The 18,705-nt window shown below is 49.0% G+C and overlaps 1 long non-coding RNA gene across 1 annotated transcript; it reads left to right on the forward strand.

Moving 5' to 3' along the window:
- Positions 1-592: 592 nt before the first annotated feature.
- On the forward strand, positions 593-17,951 carry LOC115083571. Its single transcript, XR_003854359.1, has 2 exons — positions 593-972; positions 14,945-17,951. It is a non-coding gene; the product is annotated as an uncharacterized LOC115083571 (long non-coding RNA).
- The last annotated feature ends 754 nt before the right edge of the window (positions 17,952-18,705 follow it).

The following is an 18,705-nucleotide window of genomic DNA, read 5'->3' on the forward strand; positions in this document are numbered from 1 at the left end:
TCCCTGCTCCTGGAGAACTATTCTCAGTGCTAGAGGATACCACATCATCCTGAGGGCAGGTCCTAGCTCCAGGATTGCTTCCTTCCTCATCAGCTGATGCTCTCCTTCCAGGTATAATGTATGAATCTGAGCTCCCAGTCTTCCCTCCTGGGTCCCTGCTCCTGGAGAACTATTCTCAGTGCTAGAGGATACCACATCATCCTGAGGGCAGGTCCTAGCTCCAGGATTGCTTCCTTCCTCATCAGCTGATGCTCTCCTTCCAGGTATAATGTATGAATCTGAGCTCCCAGTCTGCCAGTCCCAATATTCCTGAGAGCGCAGTCCCAGCTGATCCTGAATCCTGCAGCCTTGTGTGCAGCCTCAGCTCCTGCTGTCAGTGCTGGGCGGGGGAGGCAGAGGGCAGCAGTCAGAGGGGGCTCTCTCTCACATCCTCTCTCTTCCTTACCCTCTCCCTGATCCTTCCCAGTCTCCCTCCCTCCTGCGCCTCCTCACCCTGCTCTGTCCCCAGAATCCCTCCCTTTTCCCTCTTTCCTTCTCCCACCGCCCTGCTCTCCCCTCCTTCTTTCTTTTCCCCTCCCCCTGCTCCCCAATCTCTCTGAGAGGCTGCAGAGTTACCCATTTTGGTTTTTATGAACGGAACTGGACTTGGCTTTATTAATCAGCCAATTGCAACACCCACGGCCCTAGGACTACATTTCCCACAATTCCTAAAAATCTCAGCCCGAGGAAAGACAGTGCAGGACTACATTTCCCAGCGTCCATCCCAACTAGATGGGCCATAGTCTTTTTCTACCCTGGGATGTCACTTCCTGCTGGAAAGGGGCGGTGCTCCCTGTTCGGAACGCGACCCGGTGCTGAGACCGGAAGCTGCTACCAACCACCCCCAGGGACCGTTCCGAGAGGGAGCCGGGGCTGGAAATCCTGCTCTGGAGAAGGGGCAGGAGAATGGCTGCAGGGCTTTCTGCTCAGCAGGTAGGAGACGGGCAGGGGATGCAGCCTGGGACTGATCCCATCCCCCACCCAGGGACCGTGCAGGGAGGGAGCCGGGGCTGGAAATCCTGCTCTGGAGAAGGGGCAGGAGAATGGCTGCAGGGCTTTCTGCTCAGCAGGTAGGAGGGGGGCAGGGGATGCAGCCTGGGACTGATCCCATCCCCCACCCCAGGGACCGTGCAGGGAGGGAGCCGGGGCTGGAAATCCTGCTCTGGAGAAGGTGCAGGAGAATGGCTGCAGGGCTTTCTGCTCAGCAGGTAGGAGGGGGGCAGGGGATGCAGCCTGGGACTGTTCCCATCCCCCACCCCAGGGACCGTGCAGGGAGGGAGCCGGGGCTGGAAATCCTGCTCTGGAGAAGGGGCAGGAGAATGGCTGCAGGGCTTTCTGCTCAGCAGGTAGGAGGGGGGCAGGGGATGCAGCCTGGTACTGCTCCCATCCCCCACCCCAGGGACCGTGCAGGGAGGGAGCCAGGACTGGAAATCCTGCTCTGGAGAAGGGGCAGGAGAATGGCTGCAGGGCTTTCTGCTCAGCAGGTAGGAGGGGGGCAGGGGATGCAGCCTGGGACTGATCCCATCCCCCACCCCAGGGACCGTGCAGGGAGGGAGCCGGGGCTGGAAATCCTGCTCTGGAGAAGGGGCAGGAGAATGGCTGCAGGGCTTTCTGCTCAGCAGGTAGGAGGGGGGCAGGGGATGCAGCCTGGGACTGATCCCATCCCCCACCCCAGGGACCGTGCAGGGAGGGAGCCGGGGCTGGAAATCCTGCTCTGGAGAAGGTGCAGGAGAATGGCTGCAGGGCTTTCTGCTCAGCAGGTAGGAGGGGGGCAGGGGATGCAGCCTGGGACTGTTCCCATCCCCCACCCCAGGGACCGTGCAGGGAGGGAGCCGGGGCTGGAAATCCTGCTCTGGAGAAGGGGCAGGAGAATGGCTGCAGGGCTTTCTGCTCAGCAGGTAGGAGGATGCACCTCTGGAGGTGTAGCTATTTTCTATTTCACCCTTAATATCATGCAGGTAAAATATTTTTGTGTGCTATTTTTTCTTAGTTCCCCGCATATTCCTAGTGGTTGGATCAGCAGACTGTGAGCTAGGAAAGGCAGGGTTCAGATCCATTGCCTCAGGCACAAATTTAGGGAGTGATCCATTCGGGATGAGCATTCATTTAAAATGATTAAGAAATCTGAACTGAGTCAGGAATCTTCATGTTTTGCATTTTAGGAAGCTGATACATGGCATTAATTAATCAAAAGGTTATAGGTTTCCCGACGTAATAACATCTGTGATGAGCTTTGTAGATTTATCTTCGCTTCATCAGCTCAATGGAGAAACAGGGCATTTACCCTGGGATTAAGTAGCACAGAGGCTTCTCCATCTTAGGCTGCCTGCATTCATTATCACAGCTCAATAAAGGAAAAGGGAGAACTGGCGAGGTGATGAGATGCACTGCCCTTCCACACCACAATGGCTCCCCTGCCCCCACCACTCTCTTTCTCAACCCCCCTTTCAAAGTCCCCTAATCTTGTCTTGCTCCTCTTTGCATGGGCACACTCTGACTCTTTTTATATTTGGGAGCATGTTTCTCCTCAACCCTCATCTCTTCCCCTCTACATGCCCGGTTCACCCTTCACTGCTCCCCCATCCTCCCGCCTCCTCAGCAGGTTAGGCTTCCCTTTATTGGCAGGCTCAGCTCGCCCTTCAGTTTGTGATTCCCCCTCCTCCCCAGGCTTGGATCACTTCCCTGCTCTTTTCTTGTACTGCTCCTGCCTCCCCACCCCCTTCAGCTCTTCTCCCAGCACTGACAGATTCCAGGCTAGAGACTGTCCCAGGCCAGCAGAGTTCATATAAGATTCTCTGTAACCTCCATGCCCGGAGCCCTGGCAACTCAGCGTCTACCCGGCTGCAGGGCAACAGCTGCATGTGGTGCTTCCCCTCTTCAGCTTGCAAATCCCTTCCTGTCTTCCTTGTGCTTTATTTACCCCGGTGACTGCAGGGCTGGAAGAAAAGTGCAGATAACGCCTGCCTCTGAGCCCTTCCGAGAAAGCACAGAAATCTTTACCAAACTTAAAATCATTTTCCAATCTTTATGTCTGTGGTTTGAATCTGTCCTCTGCGTCTGCTTGTTCTTGGCTTTCTCTGTCTCCTCATTCCTATTCTGTCTTCTGGCTGTCTCACCAAGGCTCATTATTGCCTCTCATTTCCTACTAATCTCACTCCCTCCTATCACTTCTATCCCTCTCCTCATTTTTATTTTATCATTTTTTTATTTAACAGATTTTCAAACAGCACAGGAACAAAAAGACAAAAGATACATAGTGCTTCAACAAAATCTGAGAAAGACAATACAATCCATAGTCATCCCCACCCATCCATGAAACAAGAATCTTCAATCCGTCTTGTAGTAACCCTAATATGGGCCCCAAACAATTTGATATTTAAAACTTTCATTTCGTAAAGCAAATCACAAACGCTCAATATCTGCTATTACCCAAGCCTGATCCTGCCAGTGATACATCCCAGGACTAATTTTCCAAAAGGTGGCAATGATAAACTTAGCAGCAAGCAATAAGTGACCCACCAATGTATTTCCGAAGAATCGCTGAGCCCACCCATCTACCAAGAAGACCCAATGGAGGAGTAATACCAATAGGGATCCTAATATATCAGCGATTTCCTGCATTACCTGACCCCAAAAATGATGTACACTTTGAGAGCACCAGCACATGTGCATGTACATTCCCAACTTACTGCAACTCCGCCAACACGTAACTGTTGCGTCCCCAAGAATTTTACTATAGAAAAGGGGTGTTTGGTAAGTTAGATGTAACAATTGAACCATTAGTGCAACTTGTTTAACACAGATATAGCTGTGATGAGCATCTAGCCAAATGTATTTCCAAACCTTAGAATCGTAGGCAGTACCCAGATCTGAATTCCATTGCACAATCAGTTTCTGGGATGTTTCCTCGCCAAGCCGATGAGCTAGAATGCCCCAATAAATGGCCATTATCCCCTTAGCGGAGGCATCAGGATCCCCCAGATAAGTCTCCATTTTATGTAACGACCCCCAGTGGCGAAGAAACATCTCAACGCCTGCGTATGCTCAGGCAAATTATACTCCTCACATAAAACCTCAAAGGATTGGCGACCATCCTCATCCCAGAGTTCATAATCGTACATAAACGCAGGCCTCTCCAGGTTTTGAACTTTCAGGAGATGTATATCATAAAATACAAGTATTCCCATAAATCCGTGCAATGGGCAACATCTCCCCAGTAGACACCCTGAGAAAATGAAGGACCTGAGACCATAGCCTGAGAGTGTGTGAGATAATAGGATGGCCCCTGCTAGCTCTACGTCTCACCGGGGAGACATCAGGAAGAAATGGCAGCACAGCGAGTGAACCACCCTCCAATTGTACACTTTCTAACGCTACTTATGGAGCATCGCTATGACCAGCCCATCCCTTAAGACACACCAGTCGAGCAGCCCAGTAATAAACGTTCAGGTTCGGCAATGCCATTCCACCCTGCCTCTTAGACATGCATAACTGAGCGAAACTAATTCACGCTGGTTTATGATTCCAAATGAATTTTGTCATACAACTGTGAAGATCATCGAACCCTTGAAGAGGCATATTGTATGGTACATGTTGGAACAAGTATAAGAGCTTTGCTAGCATGTTCATTTTTAGTAAATTTATCCGCCCAGTCCAGGAAACAGGGAGATCCACCCAATCCAGTAGGTTTTTCTTAATCGTACAAATAAGACCCACAAAATTGTGTATAAAGCCCAGCCCCTGGGAAAATTAATACTGAGATAGTTGAATCCCTCAGTAACCACAATGAAGGAATCCAGACAGTTTGGCAGACAAACCCTCCCACCCCAGGAAAACATCTCAGATTTGTCCCAATTATTCCTGTAAGCTGCAAGATCCCCATGAGTCCCAGCAGGGTAGGAGCAGAGCATAAAGAGAACTTTTGTGCTCAGTGTTCCCAATCCATACCCCATGAATATCAGGCTGGAAGCAGATCGCTATAGAGAAAAAAGAAGAAAGAATCCATTGATCAAAAGCCGAGCTCTTGGATTAGAATACATAGCTTGAATCCAGCTAATAAACTGATTATGCAAACCCACATATTGCAAGCCCGCAAATAAAAATGGTGAAGAGATCCAATCGAAGGCTTTTTCCTCATCACAAAGACAAAACAACCCCGAAAGACCCTGACACTTAGCCAGATGGAGAATAATGAACAATCGTCTGGTGTTAAAGGTTGAGACTCACCCTTTTTCAAAACCAGTCTCGTCTCTGTGTACTAGGGATAGAAGAACCGAGTCGAGACGAAGCTGCAAAACCGTAGCCAATATTTTCAACTCGGTGTTAAGAAGGGAAATAGGCCTATAAGACTCACACTCTGAAGGATCATGCCCAGGCTTAAAAAGAAGAGAGATTATAGCATAAGCTAAAGTTCCCAGGCCAAAGTCCGGATTCCCAGCAAGGTTGAACATAGATACTAAAAAGGGAGCAACCTCCAGCAGGTATTTAAAAAAAAAAAAAAAAAAAAAAGTCAATGGAATAACCATCAGAACCTGGGCATTTACCCCAAGGCAACAATGTAATTGCATTCTGTACCTCAAGGGAGGTAATAGCAACCATCAAAACTCCTCCTGAACAGCAGATAATTGAGGAAGCCCTAGGGGTGCCAAGAACTGAGTAATATCTGCAGGAGAGGCAGGAGGTGGATCAGTGTACAGTTTAGAAAAATACTATAAGAAGGCCTGCTCTATACCCGTGGAACTAGATACGTCCTCACCCCAATCCCCCTTAATCTGCAGAATAACAGATTTCCCTGCCCTTTTTTGGACTGCCCGAGCCAAGAAGGCACCAGCTTTGTTCCCGTGCTGATAGAATTTAACTTTCATTAATTTGAGCGCCTGTTCCACCGTATATAGGTGAAGAATATGCAATTCTGCCAACAGGCCTCCAGCTGCTTATATGTGCGGGCTAAGCAATCTTGTTTATGCTGATCTTCCAGCCGCTTAATTGTGGCTGTCAGATCACGAACCTTAGCCAAGTGCTCTTTTTTGAGGAAACTCGCAAAACTAATCTATTTACCCTGAAACCAAGCCTTAAAAGTTTCCCAACGGAGAACCAGGAATAATTCTCGACTGGATTATGAATGTTAAACTCAGAAATAGCGTCCTTCAGCAATATTGGAAATTGGCGATGACTTCACAAAGCCATATTCAGCCTCCAAAGAGATATCCTTGGAGTCCCTGCCCCAAGAACCAAAGTAATTTCCACAGGCGGAAGATCAGACAACTTACTCACCAAAATATCACTACTTTTAACTGTAGAGACAAAAGCAGGGGAGTGAAAGGTATAGTCCTGAGCAGTAGGGTATAGAAATCTCCAGATATCCATGAGCACACATGCCTCCGTCAATTCCCTCGGGGCAGGGTCCCGGAAGCAGATACTGATGTTTTGTCCAAAATCGAGTCCGGGCATACATTCCAGGCACCACCCAGATGCAGATGGTCAAAGCCAAATACTGCAAGAGAATCCGTCAATACCTGATAGAACAACACCTGATCACTATTAGGGTGATGTACCTTCACTCTGGTGAATGTTTTGTTAATGAGCACGCAGTCCAGAGTCACATAGCGCCCTTCCTCGTCTTTATGCCGCCGAAGCACTATAAGAGGCAAGTTCTTATCCACTAGCATAGAAATCCCCCCCTACTAAGAGTATTATGTGAAAAATAATAATTTCCTAGCGTGTAGCAGATGGACTCAGAACCAATGGGTATAGTGTACTCCTGATAGCAGTTGGAGACGGATCAGATTTCAATCTGACGTCAGCCCTAGTACATATACCCCTGCAGGAAGTGCAGCTCTCCAGTATTTTCCGTCTCCATAGCAGTTAGGGACTCTATGTACGCGTTAGAGTAAATTTTACCAAACAAACCCAAATTAAGAAATCTTACCTCTACAGACGAGCCCCACTCTCCTGCAGTGACACCCGGTGGGTCCCTCCCCCAGTCGAGATTCCCGAGGCGATTTCCACGATCCCTCGGAGGTAAGGCTCGGTCTGGTGGCCGACCTTCGGCGGGGACCTAGGCCCCGACATCGGGTGAGGCTGAGAGGCAGCGGGTGCAACCTCGAGCGCGGCGATGAAGGTTGCCCTCTCCCCCCGCAGCCGGAGACCACCCAGAACGAAACTGGGAAGCGCCGGGACAAGGTAGGGTAGAAATCTATTTTAAAGTCTCCGGTCTCCAAAGCTGGAGGAGACGCACAGGTCACCAGCCGGGACCAGTGCCACCGGGTTGATTGGTCCTAACCGGGCCAGACCCCGGTCAGAACAGAGGGTCCTCCCACATGGAGACCCTCCGAGGTGGTCGCCATCTTGTCCACGTGGTCGCCATCGCCTTCTTAGCCTGCTCGCCACCCTGTCCGCCATCTCGATCCATGCGCTTACAGGCGAGTCGTGCGCACAAGTTAAGCGCATAACTACGCGCTTACTGTGCCGAGCACACAACTCCGACCCGCGCGCACAACAGCACGCACATCGCTAGATACACGCGCATCTTCGACGCACAACTGTATATACACGCATAAAACCATGGCTCCACCTGAAATTAAGCCAAAAGCTCAATGCCTTTGCCCAGCATGCCATATTAGAGTGGCCCAGTATGAGGAAGCCACGGCCCTGTGCATTCACTGCGAAGAGGCCCTAGGGGACCCAGCTCATGGCCCTCCCCAGCCGGGACCAGACCCCACCCCTTCCAGTGGTACGCCGGACCTGGCACCACACAGCGGGACCCCCCTCAAACGGGGCTCCCCAGGGACACGGTGCCCCTTAGTCTAGACCCAGCTTCGATCTCCTGGGTGGAATTCTTCAAAGGTCTGCATATCTTCATCCACGTGCAACCGGGACCTCCTGCAATGCGGCCACAGGCACCACCAGAGACCCCCAGCATACCAGGACCCTCTAAGTCCAGGGAGGTGAGCCCACTGCCCAGAAGCCCCACCTTCGGGGACACAGACATCTCAGAGGAGGAGCCAGAACCCCTGGAGGAAGGGGGAACTCCCTCCGGGGCCAGAGCCCCATCGAACCATGAGACTATTCTTCACCAAGGACGAACTTCCAGACCTAGTCACGCAAAACTTGAAAGAGCTTGCCATCTCGGGCACAAGCGCCTCGGGGGAACCTAAGCCGAACCCACTTTTGGAGGGACTTCGTCAGACCTCACGTCACTTCCCACTATTACAAGCCGTCCAGCAACTAATTGACCTGGAATGGGAGGCCCCAGAAACCACATTCAAAGGGGGCCGGGCTCTGGCAACCATGTACCCTCTGGACCCTGCTGCCAAAAATCTCCTGGCATGTCCGAAAGAGGATGCCATAGTTTGTGCACTCTTGAAGCGCATTACGATCCCAGTGGAAGGAGGACCCAGCGCTCAAGGATGCTGAAGACAGACATCTGGAATCTATCCTCAAACAGTCCTTTGATGTCTCCACTATGTCCTCACAGATCGCGGCCTGCTGTGCCGTGGTGACACGCGCCTGCTTAGCGCAAACCAAGAACATCACTCCTGGGTAAGCCCTGGAACCAGCCGTATCATTTCTCGTGGACACTGCTTCGGATCTGGTACACACGGCAGCTAGGGGAGTCTCATCCGCAGTGGTAGCCAGAAGACAAATCTGGCTCCGAAACTGGTCAGCCGACGCATCCTCCAAAACAAGACTCCCAAGGATGCCCTTCAAGGGAAAACTCCTATTTGGAAGCGAACTAGAGAAACTAGCCAACAAGTGGGGCGGGTCCCCACTGCTGTGGCTAGCGGAGGACAGGAATAAGAGAAACCAGTGATCCTTTCCACGGACCTCCAGGGGCAGAGGGTCACAGTACTTCAACCCATATAGAAGCTCATATCAGGCGGCCCGCCCCGCAAGCCGGAGTCAGTCCTTTCGGAACAAGCGCAATAAAAGAGGAGCCAGCTCGGGCCCAGACCCCAGCCGCACCCCACAATGAGAATCAGATGACCCATCTAAAGGAAGAAGCCATAGGGGGCAGACTGGCCCTATTCTACCAAAGATGGGTCGAGATAACGTCGGACAAGTGGGTCCTCTCCATCATTCGAGAGGGATATTATCTGGATTTCCACCACCTCCCTCCGGACAAGTTCATGAAATCTCCCTGCCACGACCCTTCAAAAAGAGTGGTAGTGGAAGCTACATTGACCAGGTTGTTAGCCTTAGAGGCGATAACACCATGATAACATCATGATCATGACCTGAATTTGACTATGACCTTGTTCTTATGACATTATAGTTCACTTGTTAATTGTTCCTATGCTTCTCTGCTCTCCTATTGGTTTTTTGTACCCCTTACCCCTTCCCCTGTTACTTGTAATTTCCGTTGCTTTTGTTCCATGTAAACCGAGGTGATGTTTCGACTAACATCGGTATAGAAGACTCTTTAAATAAATAACACCAGTGCCTCCACAACAAATAAATACTGGCCATTATTCCATCTATTTTATCGTTCCCAAGAAGGAAGGAACGTTCAGACCTATCCTGGACCTCAAGGCGGTCAACCGTTACCTGAAGATTCCCCGCTTCCGCATGGAAACCCTATGCTTGGTAATAAGGGCGATACAGCCGGGAGAGTTCCTTACCTCCCTGGATTTGTTGGAGGCCTACCTACACATCCCAATCCATCAAGAGCATCAGCGTTTCCTACGCTTCTCGATCCTACGTTCCGGGCACTACCCTTTGGGTTAGCCACTGCACCCCGGACGTTCACCAAGATCATAATGGTAGTGGCAGCAGCACTGAGGAAGGAAGGAATCCGCATGCAGCCTTATCTAGACGATTGGCTGATCAGAGAGAAATCCCCAAAGGAAAGCCACCAAGCCACCAACAGAGTCCAAGCTCTACTGGAGAGACTCGGTTGGGTGATCAACACAAGCAAAAGCTGCCTGCAGCCTTCCCAATATCTGGGAGTCCAGTTTGACACCAAACAGGACAAGGTCATCCTGACACCGACAAGAAGATCAAAACTGATAACCCAGTTACGAACCCTGTTGAGTGATCCTCGCCCCACAGCATGGGATTACCTACAAGTTCTCAGTCTCATGGCATCCACAGTGGAGGTAGTCCCATGGGCACGGGCTCACATGAGACCCCTACAACGCTCGCTTCTATCATGATGGAATCCTCTGTCCCAGAACTACACTGTGCGGCTCCAGCTCCCGGACAGAGTTTGGGCCCAACTATGATGGTGGCTACAAGAAGCCCATCTGAGCCAGGGAACGAGACTATCCTCCCCAACCTGGATCCTACTCATAGTGTGCTCCCCATTCTCATAGACGCCAGTCTATGAGAATGGGGAGCACACTGCCAGGAGCTCACCGCCCAAGGGCAGTGGAACGAACAAGAGTCGGGATGGAATATCAATCGCCTAGAAGCCTGGGCAGTCAGGCTAGCCTGCCTAAGGTTCGCTCACAGACTCCGAGGCAAAGCGGTCAGAGTAATGTCAGACAACGCCACAACAGTGGCCTACATCAACCGTCGGGGAGGAACCAGAAGCCAACAGGTGTCACTGGAAATAGACCCCCTAATGTCATGGGCAGAAGTGAATCTCCAAGAGATTTTGGCTGTCCACATTGCTGGGAAAGACAATGTCGCAGCGGACTACCTCAGCAGGGAAAGTCTAGATCCAGGAGAATGGAAACTGTCAACCACAGCATTCCAGTTGATCAGCCATGGACCTCCTGGCAAGCCGGTCCACCGCCAAGGTACCCAGTTTCTTCAGCCGCAGGCGGGATCCCCAGTCCCAGGGAATCTATACCCTGGTACAGACCTGGCCACAGGAGGCTCTGTTATATGTCTTTCCGCCGTGGCCTCTTTTGGGTGCGATCATCCACAAGATAGAACACCACAAGGGACCAGTACTTCTAGTGGCCCCGGACTGGCCAAGAAGACCATGGTACACAGACATGTGAAGACTGCTGGCAGGGAACCCCCTGCTGCTTCCTCCACACACAGACCTGCTCCAACAGGGGCCGATACTCTGAGGACCCAGCTCGATTCTCTCTTACGGCCTGGCCATTGAGAAGGCTTGCCTAAAGAGGAGAGGTTACTCGGGGGCAGTAATTGACATCCTACTCCGAGCACGCAAATTCTCCACATCCCTCACATACATAAGGGTTTGGAGAGTATTCGAAACCTGGTGTGAGGACCACAACGTCATGCCACACACAATTCCTGCCATTTTGGAATTCCTACAGAACGGACTGCAGAAGGGATTGTCCCTCAACTCCATCAAGGTACAGGTGGCGGCCTTGTCATGCTACGAACTCAAGAGTGGGAGTGGCAGCATAGCCTCTCACTCGGATGTCTCCTGCTTCCTAAAAGGAGTCAAGCACATCCGACCACCCCTAAAGTGGCCGGTGCCTCTTTGGAACCTCAACCTGGTCCTAGATTACCTAGCAGGATCCTCCTTCAGGCTTCTCCGAGGCCTGTCCCTCCGGCTATTAACATTGAAAACAGCCTTCCTGCTGGCAGTCTGTTCAGCTCATCATATATTGGAGCTACAAGCACTGTCCTGCCGGTAGCCGTTTCTCAGGCTCAACCCGGGAACCATCCAGCTGCGCACGTTTCCGTCGTTCCTACCCAAGGTGGTGTCCCACATCCACCTCAACCAAACCATCTCGCTACCATCACCAGATGAACAGAAGAATTCGGAAGAGGCTCGAAGTCTACGACATCTCAATGTTGGCAGGCTCTTAGCCAGATACCTGGAAAGGTCAGAGTCCGTACAAACGTCGGACCATCTATTCGTCATCCACAGCGGAAAGAAGCAGGGGGAAGCGGCTTCTTTCCGCTGTGGAGGACGAATAGATGGTCCGCTCCATAGTCCGCTGGATCAAAAAAGTCATCAAGGCGGCCTACATGGAAGCAGGCAAGCCACCGCCTTTACAAGTCAAGGCCCATTCTACTAGAGCCCAGGCAGTGTCCTGGGCGGAAACCAAGATACTATCACCTGCTGAGATCTGCAGGGCGGCGACATGGTCCTCCATCCACACCTTCTCCAGGTTTTACCGCTTGGATGTTCAGGCTCGGGAGGACATAGCATTTGCAAGGGCAGTACTAAGTGGGTCACGGCCAGCCTCCCACCCGGTTCGGGAGTAGCTTTTATACATCCCATTGGTTCTGAGTTCATCTGCTACACGCTAGGAAATGGAGAAATTACTTACCTGATACTTTCGTTTTCCTTAGTGTAGACATGGACTCAGCATTCCACCCACGGCTGCCGTTACTCATGGAATTCTTGGGGACATCCCCGGGAGCGAGTGAATCAAGGGTAAGCCATGCTTTCCTTCATCTAGGACAACCATCCTACCGGGTGTCGACGTTTCCCGGTTGAGGGCACTGGTGGTCTCCAGCTATAGCCAATTCAACCAGTTCAAATTAATCAAGTTATCCAAGTTATAAAGTTAATCAAGTTATTCAAGTTATGAAGTTATTCTAGTCAGTCACACATATATCCACAATGCTTTTCAAGGGAGAATACTGAAGAGCTGCACTTCCTGCAGGGGTATATGTACTAGGGGCTGATGTCAGATTGAAATCTGATCCGTCTCCAACTGCTGTCAGGAGTACACTATACCCATTGGTTCTGAGTCCATCTGTCTACACTAAGGAAAACGAAATTATCAGGTAAGTAATTCTCCAACAGCACCCAACCCTGTTTCAATTTATCATGCTTTGCATTCATCACATGAGTTTCCTTAAGCATATGAATTTGGGCCCCCCGTCTACGTGCAAACTGCAAAATACGGTTTCTCTTAAAGGGAGATGAAATTCCCCGAACATTCAATGAAATGTATTTAACTGAGTTCACCATGTTTCAGACTTGTGATAATTAACAAAGCATGAGTGAGACCGAGAGAAAAAGAAAAAAAAACTAGAGACAAAGAAAAGGAAACACCAGCCCTAGAATAGGACATCCTAGCACACCTGTGACCTGTCCCAACCAGGTGAGTTTCACCGTGGAAGTATCAGCAAAAGCACGATTATGAAAAACAGTAAACCTGAGATCGTGCACCTCCCTCTCCATCCTCAACAAAGTCCCTTCAGCTACATTAGTGCTGCGAGGGGAGGTGAAGCTGGAACTTCTGCTCAGGCCCAATTAGAAAGATGTCAACATTAGCTCCCAGAAAATTGGAGACCCCCGCCACAGTAGAAAAGTACCCATGAGAACGCCTAACAGCGTCTCCCGGTTAGAAAGAGAGGTGGGGTTATCCTTCAGCCACTTGATGGATACGGAGCTTGATAAATTGAAATAGGGTTGGGTGCTATTTATTATGTGATATGATATTAGGATAAGGGATTGTAATATTTGTTTTCTTTGCTGCTGTTAATCTTTATGATTATGATATACACTTGCATTAGATTTTAGATTTATTTGTATTGTTAACCATTTTTGATTTATGTTGAATTGTGGTTTATCAAAAATGATAAAATAAATTAAACCTCGAGCTTGGTTTTGGAAAAGCAAAAAATCAAATGTAGAATTGAAATTTGACCAATAGAAAATGAGAATTTCTAGACAGAGGCATTGCTACCGTGTTTCCCCGAAATGCTGTCTTGCTCAAGTACAGACTCTCACTGTCACATGCTCTCTCATACAATCATTCATACATACAGGCTCTCACTGGCACATGCTGTCTCTCTCACACACACACAGGCTCTCACATGCTGTCTCTACAAACATTCAGGTCCTCACTCCCGCACACAATCTCTCAAATCATCTCATACACGCACTCTACAGGCCTTCAGCCTCTCTCTTACCTCTGGGCTCCTCTTCACGGATCGCTGCAGGATGGGCTCTGCAGCGTCCCTGATCTTCGTGGGCCGATCTGCAGCAGCAGCGTCCCTGTTCTTCACGGGCCGATCCGCGGCAGCGGCGTCCCTGTTCTTCGTGGGCCGATCCACGGTGGGGACCCTGCTACCGGGCCTTCTCCTTCTCTCAGCCCACTTCTTCTCTTCTGCACGCGGCTGATACTCCTCCTCCTTCCTGCCCGTGCAGCTCCGGCAACATTTTTCTTCCAGGGCCGCGTGGGCAGGAAGGAGGAGGAGCACCTGCGTGACCTTTTTCTTCAGGCCGTGGTGATGTAAGCTCCACCACGGCCCTGCCGATCTTTCTGCTGTGTGTCTCCGGCACACAGCACAGCCCAGCCCAGCGAAACTTCACTGCTCAGCCGCCAGTGGGATGAGGTCCACCGGCGGCCGCATTAACTCCCACTTGCTGGTGTGTCACGTGCACCGGGCTTGCGCGACACACCGGCACACCTCAGGCGACACACTAAAGTGTCGCCACACACACTTTGGAAAGCTCTGCTCTAGCGTGTCCCGATACATTTACCCAGTCAATACTGGGGTAATTTTGGTTTGTGTTGACAGATACTCGCACTGGATAGAAGCCTTCCCTTGCAGAAATGAGACTAGTGACGCTATGGCAAAAGTGCTTTATCAAGAGATCATTCCACGACATGGATTTCCACACTGCATCGTTACCCACAACGGCACCCACTTTGTCAACAAATTGGTGGACGCTATTACGCAATTACTGGGATGCCACCATCGCAGAGTGGCAGTTTACAGGCCCCAGAGCAACGGTCTCGTAGAAAGATATAACGGATTATTAAAAACTGGTTACTAAAAACCCGATTGTGGCTACTTATGGAGCAAACCAAAAGTACTTGGTTAGATTGTTTACCGTGGGCATTACTATACTTGCGAAATGCACCCATCTCCAATTTGCATTTGTCACCATTCCAGTTACAAACAGGTATGTTTATGCCTTGGGTAACCCCCAGTACAGCCATGATGGATCGTCTCCCTGCATATTGGAAGAATTTATGTGCTGCATTAACCTACATTCATTCCTTTGCAGGTACTCTGGATGAGACACAGTCCGACTCAGAACACCTTCTATCTATAAAGGTCGGAAATCTAGTGTGGAGAAAACTATTCGCACAAGAGTTGGAAAGACCCCGTGTATGTAAGACCCTTTCCGTTTCTGCCATCACCCCAACAACCGTTAAATTAGGACAATACACAGTGTGGACTCATCTTAAAGACATCCACCCACAACCACAGCTAACAGACCCAGACCACAACATGGTCTCTCAAGGACAATTGCTCCCGTTTGACGACCCGGACTGAAAGACTGAAATGTTTCACGAACCTTTGTTCCTTTCTTTTGATACCTGGATGTGTGTTATACTGATCCTTTTTGTTATTTTCACCACCCTTGGTCTACTCCTGTATTTCCATTTTGGTATATGAGTTTTGTAAACAAGGATGATGTTCAATTATTTTGCTAGGTTATCCCTCCTGATTGGTATATTTGTGTCACCCATATACACAACAACTGATCCGACCTCATATAATGCTTGTATCACCATAACCATAGATGGTATAACCAAAACATCCACATAGCTATATAAGACAAGGTACGAATGTCAAGGGACCGTCACACATTGCACATATAATTCCACCCAGTGCAGTGTGTGTACACATAATGGAGAGACCACTTGTTTTGATTCTACTGAAAATCCTGCTCGACAATGGCTGCAAGTTCACAAAGGAGCATTGTCCCAGGGACAACTCTTAACATCTGTCTTACTGCCCCCCCCCATTGACAAGCCTGCTTCCCTTATCTTTGAGGTATGTTTCCTGATTCCGGACTGGGATTTCTTTCAGACTTGTGGTAGTTCCCTAGAATGGCAACACACCTACATGCATAACCACAAATATATATATCCACGACAATGGCCCCATATATACAGAACCAAGAACCATTGTGCCTCCACGATAGCATATTCCTATTGTGGATATTGGGATTGCGTTGCCTTTGCCATTTGGCATACTACACATAAGTCAGCTTCCTTAACATTAGTACTGGACCTGTCAAGCTGTGCCCTGAACGCCTGTAATAAGGTTAACTTTACCCTTTTTAAACCATCCGAATTCCTCCGCACACGGGGCAACATTTTTGGCATCCGAATCTATGCCACAGGAACTGACCCAGGAGGGTTTTTTTACATTCAGAAGGTTACCACCCGTAAGAGTCCGTTGGATCATTCTGCCATTTTCAAGGAATTCTATCAGCATGTCCAAGAACCTTTCCTGGTATCCCAAACCGCCCGAAACCTGTTTATTGATCTTGCCAATGCTATAACGGTGTCCCTACATGTCTCTAATTGTTATGTTTGCGGAGGTACCAATATGGGAGAGAATTGTCCTTGGAAAGCGAAAGAATGGGATTGGAAGACTCCTTATAATGCTTCTAGTATTCAATTAGCATCCAGATATGGGAAAGCACAGTGGATATTGGCCCACTCCATTGTTGCAACATGGTGTATCCATAGACCTTACACAATATTGCATACTATAGCTGTAGGCAATTCCTCTTGCTTGTCACAATCCTCCCTCAACTATACCACGAAAGCTCAAATGATAATCTCCCATTGGCCCAATTCTTCCGTAACTCCAAACTTTACCGATTAGGAAAGTGAGCCTTTCCTTTCCTTGAAGGATGGATCCACTCCTCCGAGCTGGCTTGCTCCGCATGGATTATATTCGATATGTGGTGCCTACGTGCACTCTTCCTTACCAAAGGGATTGTTTGGAGCCTGTACCAAGGATACAATTTGTCCCTCATTTTTCCTAATCCCCCTACAGATGGGTCAACAGTTAGAGATGCCCCTGTACAGCACTTACCCCGGCTCAAGAAGGAAACGAGACCTTAAGATAGGTAATTGTAAGGGTGATGAATGGCCCCCCAGAGTGTATAGTGGCCTATAACGACCCCGCCTCCTGGGGTAACAGAACCCCGATATATATATTAAACCGTATTATAAGATTACAAGCTGGTGTTGAGATAATTACTAATGAAACTGCAAAAACACTGCGAATACTAGCTACACAAGAAAAGGGTTTCCGGAATGCCATCTACCCAGAACCGTCTAGTGTTAGATTATATTCTAGCCTCCGAAGGAGGACTATGTGGAAAATTTAACCTCAGTAACTGTTGCCTACAAATAGATGATAAAGGTGAAGTAATTGAAGAGATCACCCAGAACATGATGTCTATTGCTCACGTGCCGATGCAGACATGAAAAAGATTCTAAGTCAGTGATCCTTTTGAATCCCTTGGATCATGGTTCTCTGGATTAGGCTCGGGTTTGAATATTCTGATTGGCTCCGTATGTACAATTGCTTTGCTAGGACTTGGTGTCTGCCTGTGCCTACCATGCCTCTGTATCTGCCTATGAAGATGTCGAGATCAAGTGTCTGAAATGTTGGTGACCCAGACCAGCGCATGGATCATGTTAAACCAAGCAGAAACCCTGAACCTGATGCTCCTGGACTCTAAGGACATCAATACATCATTCCCTACCACAAGAAACAGCCATCTGTGAAAAAAGAGCAAATTGGTACGAAGACGGGTAAGTCTCTAGCCACTAAGGAATAGCCTTGATCAGGCGGAACAACCTAAGACAGGCGATGTGCGACGCAGATAGGTGTGAAGGGTTCCTAGGCGAAACCCTTCAAGGGGGGAATGTATGAATGATGAAGCAATGAGAAACGTCAGAGCAAGGAAAACAAAACTTAGACAAAGAAGAGAAACCAGCTTCCACGTACATCACAGAGGAGCAGTGCGAACACCCCTAGTCGCAGGGCAAATACATACCCAAATTTTAATAAATGGATATCTGTTAAGGGGGCGGGGAGATGCAGACACCTGGTGATTGGCTAAAGGCAAACCTTTATAAACCTGTGCGCGAACAATAGATCACCGAGTAGGTTTGAGCTTACACCGCTTGATTGTAACGCTTGCTACTCCTAAAGAAACCATGCCTTTCTTTATATTAAACTTCTCTGTTTGACTCTTAGAGCTAGTCTTTATTGGTCTTTCTTATCCGAGGTTTCAAACAGTACGAACGACACAGAGTGTTATATCTGTTACTCGTTTCAGGATTGGTAAGTGTCATGACCAGCTCCTTACTTTAGTAAATGTTAGCTCTTTTGACTGAGCTCAGTGTTCTCAATTGGTTGGAAGCATAAGTGGTTATCTTCATGTATAATCAGTTTGTCCACAGTTTGGCTTTTCCAGAGAATACTTGCGGGCTGATGTCAGGACAGACCTATATGTCCTTGTCATCAGCTTTTACACTGTCTCCACCTGCTGGTAGAGGTGCATAACCCATTTGTGTGGATTGACCTGCCTGAATGCAGAAGAAAGGAAATTATCAGGTAAGTATTAATTTCTCCTTTCCTTTTCCCTGCAGAGAAGGAAACAAAAGAGCTGTTTGAGATTTGGGGCACGATCCCTATGTGCCCATTGTTTGCAACACCCCTAAATACAGAATTCGTACATCACAATGGGAGATATGTCACTGCCCAGGATACCAAACTCTTCCTCCCCTGTTAGGATTTAGCACAGTGAGTCCTCCTCATGGAATAGAACCAGATGTTCCTGATGATCTGGATAATGCTCTTGTAGCTTCCTTTTTATTATAATGTGATTTATCCACGCAATGACATTTCATATTCTCTGTCTCTGGTATTAGAGAATGTTTTCCAGTTTGATTTGAAAACCCTGGGGTCTATGGAGGAAACTGATTGTAGAAGCAACACAGAGAGAAC

The sequence above is a fragment of the Rhinatrema bivittatum genome, chromosome 2 (assembly GCF_901001135.1).
Source record: "Rhinatrema bivittatum chromosome 2, aRhiBiv1.1, whole genome shotgun sequence".
NCBI classification, from domain to species: domain Eukaryota; kingdom Metazoa; phylum Chordata; class Amphibia; order Gymnophiona; family Rhinatrematidae; genus Rhinatrema; species Rhinatrema bivittatum.